Below are 8,205 nucleotides of genomic sequence, written 5' to 3'. Positions count from 1 at the left end.
AAGTTGTCTACAAAGTGACCAAAAGAGTTAAAAAATAAGAAAATTGATGTTATGCATATAACTAGAAATAATATGTGGGTAATGAATTTAATTACTCTGTAAAAATACTATTAGTGATAAATTATAGAAACACGACATAAATATGGCTTTCAAACTTGCAATATTATTTTTAAACATTGTAACCATTTTAGTAATTATTATGCTATATAATGTGTGTTATTTAATGTGGCAGGAATTCTCACAAGGTATCCTTACAGTCTCTGTAACCTTCCTTTTATAGGAGTTTTAATAACTAGTGTTGTTTATGCTTTTGTTAGTATATGTTTTAGAAATTTTGCAGTAAACACACTACGTATAAAATTTCCCGACTTGTGCGCGTTACTAAACACTGGTATGATTTGTTTGTATCCAGATAGCTGTTATATGATAGGTTAGTTATTCACCTAAAGAAATGGTCAGATAGCAGATCTTAAAAAGTAGATTTAACGATGGAAAATGTACAAATGTACGGAACATTTCATTTTTTACATGGTAACTGAGAATGATTAGTATACTAATTATAGTAATGTGATGCAGTATATGATTTAAATGAAATTCTGTAATAAATCTTACAACTTCAACTCACGTACTGCATGTTGTATCATGTTTTTCTCGTATGTATATAACGAACACGAACACGACAGCCCACTGCGGTACTGGAGTATTCACGTGTGTGAGAGCCTCGGGCTATCTGAGTGTGGCAGCTTTCTCAGTTAGTTTCTACTTAGGTTTATGTTATACTGGCTGTACGTGCACAGGAAAAACCTCAACATTTAGCCTCGGAAATATAATTTCACTAGAAACTTTCCTTTGATATTTCCATATATAACTACTGATGCACTTAACATGTTACAAAATTAAAATGTTAACAAACGTGTTATCCTGTTAGACATACTTGAAATAAAACATTAAATAAGGTTTAAAAGTGCCAACAGCTGTTAATGTCAAATAAAAATAAAATTGTATTTTATATATATATATATATATATATATATATATATATATATATATAAGTTGTAAGGTTTTATTACAGAATTTCATTTTAATCATATACTATCAACATTTTTTTTAACTAAGTGTTCAAGGAATGTCCCGGTTTTTATTAAATTAGTAACTAAAGATGTAATATGATAGAGCCGTAAGTTTTTTCAAACAGGAGTAGACATAATAATAACGTATTATTTCAGTATCCAAGATTAAGATCGAATAGTAAAATGAAACATTATGCTAGTAATACTATATATTAGTGCTTTCCAATCGGGTGTGAACTTTTAAACACCTCTTGCTTAGTACAAATGTGTCAGTGACATTATCGAATAAAATATATAACCCTTGTGTTTTAAAACAAACGCAAATAAACGTTTAAAAAACTATGCAAGCGCTTTAGCAGTGCATCTAAACTATGTACGTGAGTTTCAAGTCAAATAGCGCATTACTCGAACAATAATTAAATTTCCGTCGCTTAACTGAACAAAGCCAAAAGCCACTGTTCACACGTTTTACTGATTCCGTATGCAGAAATTGTCTAAGTTAATTAATAGACTGGGAGTAAGTTCTTAAATAGTTCTGTCGCGCTTTAGTAGTATAACGCGAGTAATTTAAAACAAGATAAATAAAGTAATATGATATTAAAAAAATATACTTTACAGTTTTTAAAATTTTTATCACAAAGAACGTACTTCGGAATATTCACAGTTGGTGACTGGCTTGCCTTTAATATGGGACATGCCACTCCAACCCACTCATAACACAACGCTGAATAGTGTCCCACTTTACAGTAATATAGTTTTACACATTAAACTCTTATAAGATTTTATGAAAATATATATACAAAGTATTTTTATACAAGGGTAGATTTTCATAACATTTTATGTACCAGGCTTTGCTGTTGTAACCTATAAAATGACATACAGTTAGAAATTATGTTAATCAGGCTTTGATTAATTCAGATTTAAGACTAAAAAATGTAATTTATTTTGAAAGGCCTTCCAACCATACAACATAAATTAATACTTTTAATTAAATAGTCTTTGAAGAATTTTTGTACGCTTCAAGATCAATGCATGAATATTACAGTGCTGGTTTAAAACATTTATATAGAATCATGTATATAAACCTTTTTAAGGATAATAACTGTTATTTACACTAATTTGTTTAGTGAATAGAACAATTTAAATTATAAAATTACACATCACCTGTGTAAACATTACTTAAAGAAAGTTGTGTATTTTTAATTGGTGGTATAATTACTTAATTAAAATAATTTTAAAACGTATGTTACTCGCTTTGTTTGGTTTATAACTGTGTTTTCAAATCAAGTGTTTCAACTCACAGAATTAATACTTATGTTAAATACTAATAGATTAAGTAAAGTATTATTATAAATCTGCAGACTATTTTGATATTATTCTAATGATTTTCACATTAATATTGAACTTTAAACATGAAAACTTTGAGTGGGGAGGACGATCGGTTGTCAAAATCATAATTATACATTATAATGGTAATATATAACATCAAAACTTTGATGTGGATAAGTTCCTCAAAAGGGCCTTACTGTTTGCAAGATATATTATAAAAATATCGATAAGGACGTTGAATCGACAGGTTTGCAAATTTTGGTACCAATGGGGTTGTATAGAAGTGTCGACGTCAGAGTACAAAAAACCGATGGTTTTGTGAATAACTGGACTTGCAGTAGAGAGAACTGCACCGTTCAGCAGCTGCATACTCACTCTGATACTTGTAATCTAATCCTCTAAAAATGTAGTTCTTTGCCATACAAATAAGATACCGATAAAATTAAACAATTTTGTCTAATTAGAAAACAATCCGTCTCTACACTTCGTAACAATCAACTCTCTTCGAACTTAGAAGTTTTTTGCTCCAAAATTATTGATCTCACTTCCAGAATGTGCAATACTATCTTTCATAACTTAGTATAAAACCACAGTAGAGACAAAAAAGTTAATACAGCTCACGATCAGGCGTTGATGAATCAAATTTTTGAATCAATTGCTTTCCTCATCCTTTAGTTTTTTCTTTCCATAGATTGGGAAGGTCTCTGGAACCAAGCCTCTACCAGTAAAACAAATTCGTAACAACTTTTATGCTACCAAAGAAATTTTTCAAAACATTTTCCGAAGACCTCCTCAAGGACGATAATATCCCCTTGTGCTACGATTTTCCGAGACAGGACCAATGGCAAATAATTGCACAACGCAAGAAAACAATTGTGTTATTGGCTTTATTATTAACGAAAGGGTAAGAGTTGTAAATTTTAAAAGTTAAGCAACAAAACAAAACCACTATATTTATATTAAACTTGCAGGCATACAAATTATTTTGAAATGTTTATTAACATTTTAACGGTATTTTTTTGTAAACAAAATACGGCAATGCATCACCGAGCATGCGGGCCTACTTTAAGGGAATGTTTGCCACAAGCCGGGAGTAACAAACAATATTCCTCCGCTGAGAGGCATCAGCATGTTTTTACATGTTTGTTGCTCCCGGTTTGACTTAGCTCCACAGTCTAGTTACAGGTACTGTCAATGGATAGATTGAGCTCTGACTCAACTCTGATAAAACCTTTTCTCAGGTTCAGAAAAGAAAACTCGCTTATCAACACTACCAACAGGATCAGGATATCACTCCCAAGGCAGGCAAGGTGAGTTTCGCGGGTGGAGGGATGTAAATAATATCTAAAGGTCATTTCTATTCCTATTTTTTCTTCGGTTCGAGCTACTTCGACGTATTTATTGCGCATTGTAAAAAACATTTCTGTAATGATAAATACCCTAGACTGTTTTAGTTAACATGATAATATTTAATGGACTGTTTCAGGTAATCGGTTCTTCATTTCTATGAGCCCTTTACATGGACCACTCTTATTATAAATATTTGTAAACGGACACCAACAGCCACATGAAAAAAAGATTCTGAAGACCTTCTTTATGTTCTAAATAGTTCTAGTTATGGCATAATAGTTTCTAAAGATATTATTTTTATATTACTTAAAAAATAATGGACGATGTGTATTGGAAAATTTAACTTAAAAATATAAGTATTCATATTATTTTAGTTTCTTTCAAAATCTTGCAAAGAATATTTTCAGCCACGTTTGGTAATTTAATGCTTTATAATAGTTTATATTTTGTTTTGGCCAACCGACATCACTTGTAATCCATTTGCATATTAGTAATTAATAATTTACTCTTTTTGGAAGAATTTAAATTTCAGATACCTTAGAATCATAACCCTATTTCATTATTGTATTGTGGTAATAATTCTTGATAGGTTTTAGAGATAATAATAATGATTTCCTGTTCAAATTCATAAATTTTTTAAAAAGTGGCATTCTTACTTTTCAAATCACGAAGAGAAGATACATTGCTACTTTTAAAGTATAATTTGGAAAATACATACCACAAAGTGAACATAATTTTTATTGCTTAGAGCTTAACCGGCATGTTACATTGGTATGGTAATTATAAATATATTCACAGTTGTACGTTTAAAAGCTGATGAGTGCTCTTTTTTTCCTTAAAATATCTACTAGATTCAAAATTATTAATAATTTCTTTGAAATACCTGTTTGTTTATTTTTTATATGATTAATAACTAACTAATACAGATATATTTATGGAGAAAATCTCCTTAAAATTACTACACAAATTATATTCTAAACGGCAACTTATCCATTATTTTATATTATACCAACGCAATCAATAAAAATATTTTGTTAGTTAATGTCATCTAAAAATCAACGATTTAGTAATAATTTGGATATACAAAACGATATATTTAACACACCAAATTGTTTTAATAAGAGTTGTAAATATACAGAAATTAATAAGTTACGAATGTTGAAAGCATAACTCTGAAATGTAAAGCTCTGACATAGTGTGGGTGTTGCGGTTAGCCGATCTCAAAGCACGGTGGTAAAGAGCTAGGTCGGTTTACTGCTTTTGAAACTCTTTCTCGCCCCTCTCATAAAACACAGGAAACTTCACAAAACAACATTTTTACTAGCAGAATTCCTCAACAGTTTCTCAGATAATATTGAAAAGGAAACTTCAACATTCAGACATACATTTAACGGAAATAGTTTAAATTCTACTTTAAAATATAGCCTACAAAGCAACCATATACATTGGATATTATAATATCGTGGCATAATACATTCCCTATATAAAGCAAACAATCTACGCCTAATTTTAAACTCTCTAGTTCAATCTTAGAGGGATAAGTGTTGGCTTATTCTATACCTCTTAGTTTGAACCTACACCGGCACAGGACGTGTTACATTAATTCTGTCACGTCGTCTCGGAAGTTGTCTAAAGGACAAAAGTAGCAATTTTCTCAGCTTCTTGCGTTTAAGAGAAACCAATAAAAATCTTCTGTAAATTTTGGCTGAAAACGAATTAGATTTTTCTTTTCTAACTAACCAATTTTAATTATTTTTTCAAATATCCATTTTGGATTTAATTTAAAAAATATAATATAGTTTCTTATAACACTAACTTGTAAATAATCTTAAGCACGGGCATTACTTTTTTTAAATATCAGTATTGTAAAACATAGTGAAGAATAGGAAAACGATTTTATAGTTTTAACCTAGAATTTGAATGTAAATGAGAATATAAACAAAATATCTGTGTAAAGCAATTTCATATTATAAAAAATATCTTATACACATCTATGCTATTTAAATAAAATATTTTTTCTAAACCAGCATAAAAAAACCATACCCTAACTGTTATCTTAACCATCACCCCACTTATATTTTATAGTTTGATTATTGAATTGTAATAAAACTAATTTCAATTTTTACAACAGATTCTTCTTTGCGCAGGTATTATTGGAAAAAAACAGATTTTAACTACAAAATTGCAATTAAAATCTAAGTACGTGATATACATTATTATCAACCGGCTGATTAGACAATGTATATCATCCCCTCCCCCCCCATTGTGTTCTATTCCAACAAATAAATTACATAGTAGTAATCACATTACACATTTATATGTAATTTGTTTGAGAAACAAAAAAAACTATTGTTATTTGACATACCAACCAACAGTATTTTAATTCTGTTACAATACAGTAAGCAGTTACCTGAGGAGTTGTATATCTCCTGATTGTCCTGACAGAACAATTTAGTTCTGCCACTCACTTAAAGGATCAATGAAGAATTCCTTGAAATAAAATATTATCAGTGGAAATCAAATAATGAAATGTTATAAAATATTCATGTAACTCCCCTAAAGACATTTAATTTACAATAACGCCATATGAAACCAGTCGTTTAATCAGGACTATTTGAATGGTAATATTACATCCTTTTGGGAAGATTAACTTTGTTCTTTAAAAACTATATCATGCAAATGTTCAATGTGGTGGCTAAAATAACTGTTGTAAACAAATATAAAAAAAACCAAGAAACAAAGGGAAAAACCAAACTAGACGTCCTCAACAGACAATAATTTATTTATGGGTCAATCAACGCAAGCTTCCTGTAACCGATGTGCAGTCGCATGTCACAGGCAAGGCATAAAAAATAAAAAAGGTGTTTTACTAAATTTAGGTATTTTTACTTAAACGTTGGGTCTTTGAATTGCTACTTGTTAAGTGTAGCATCTGATATTAAAAGCGGCCTTCTCATATGTTTTTTGAAGACGCCAAGGTTAAAGATTGAGAAACGTCAATAGCCCTAAGCCAATCTTCTGTGTCTGTTCAAGCAGCAGGAAACAATTTGGCAGCGCAGCCTATCTCTGGTTTGATGAGAGTAAGAGCCAGGGTGTTCAGGCCACGACCCTCTAAACGGCATTCTTTGGCCTGCACTCATGGGTATCGGTCAGTGGCCGACTGTTCCTCCGAGTGGGTCTTTTGTATGTTACCAATTCTCTAGCAAAATTTTAGCTCTTGCTGCCATTTTCGTCCGAAAATAGTATTCTGGCTACAAATTACCTCTTGCGTAGTTTGTTCTTCATTACAAGTATAAACAAAATTTTTAATTAATTGGTATTATCTAAAAACAAAAAAAATAGTTTTTGCAGCTTTTGAAGGGTAGTAGAATTTTTATCAACATTTTTAAAATCTTCAATATATGTGTATCTTTTATAAAAGTGAATCTTCATCACACCACTGTCATACTAACCTAAATTTTAATAAAGTTACTAATTTAATTTAATATAAAACTACGGAGAAGGAATTGTGTTTAATTCCGCTTATTGAGTGTCTAATACATGAGGCGAAATTGATATTTCATCAATTATTTTATTTTTTCAGGAAGCTGTTTTTATTGTTTTGTTAATTTAATATTTTTCCAAACTTTGGTCAGAGGATCGTGTGTAAATACAAAACCAAGAAATAGACCTTTGAATAATAACAAGTTTGTGCAAATGTTTTTAAACTGATGGTTTTTAGCTTATTACGAACACATAACCTTTTTGTAGATTTTCAATACATGTAAAATATAGAATTAAGTATTAATTACTACAGTTTACCACTTAAGAATACAATTTTTCTCTTAAACTCCAGAGTTTTTTAATCCAATAAACTATCGCACCAGTGGTGGTTGTCTGTCAATTATCTGTGGAGATTCATCGCATATCGTGTACTCACAAAAAAACCAATTCCGCAGTTCATCTGAGGGATTTACCTAGTTGTAAACAACAAAAATTGTTTTATTCTGTCAAGCATCTTTTGAGGTTTACTGTTGTCAGTACCTGAATGTAACTGTTGTGTGAGTGTGGTTTTGGCATTGGGCCAAGAAATATCCCAACCCTCGGGTCTCACCAGGCATCAACGATTGTGATTCCACGTTTCATATCGAATATATCACTTTATGTAAAACAGGACAATTTTTCTAAAAAAAAGTAGTTTAAGAGAAAAAAATAACCGTACTGTATTTAGGCATTTATTGTATCTGTTATCAGGTAAAAGGGGCATTTAACTAAAAAAAATTCAAGTATGAAATGTAACTAAAGATGGGAGAAAATAGTAGTATATATAATACTAAAATGTTTGAAAAATGGTAAATAATATTTATATATATAATATATATATAAACCTTATATCTAGATTATTTACAATATATTATACTCATAATTTCAAAATCCAAAAAGCCGTGATTTTAGGAATATCCATATTGATTCAAAA

This window comes from Homalodisca vitripennis, chromosome 6, assembly GCF_021130785.1.
Source record: "Homalodisca vitripennis isolate AUS2020 chromosome 6, UT_GWSS_2.1, whole genome shotgun sequence".
NCBI classification, from domain to species: domain Eukaryota; kingdom Metazoa; phylum Arthropoda; class Insecta; order Hemiptera; family Cicadellidae; genus Homalodisca; species Homalodisca vitripennis.
Note: the sequence above shows the minus strand (reverse complement) of the source record.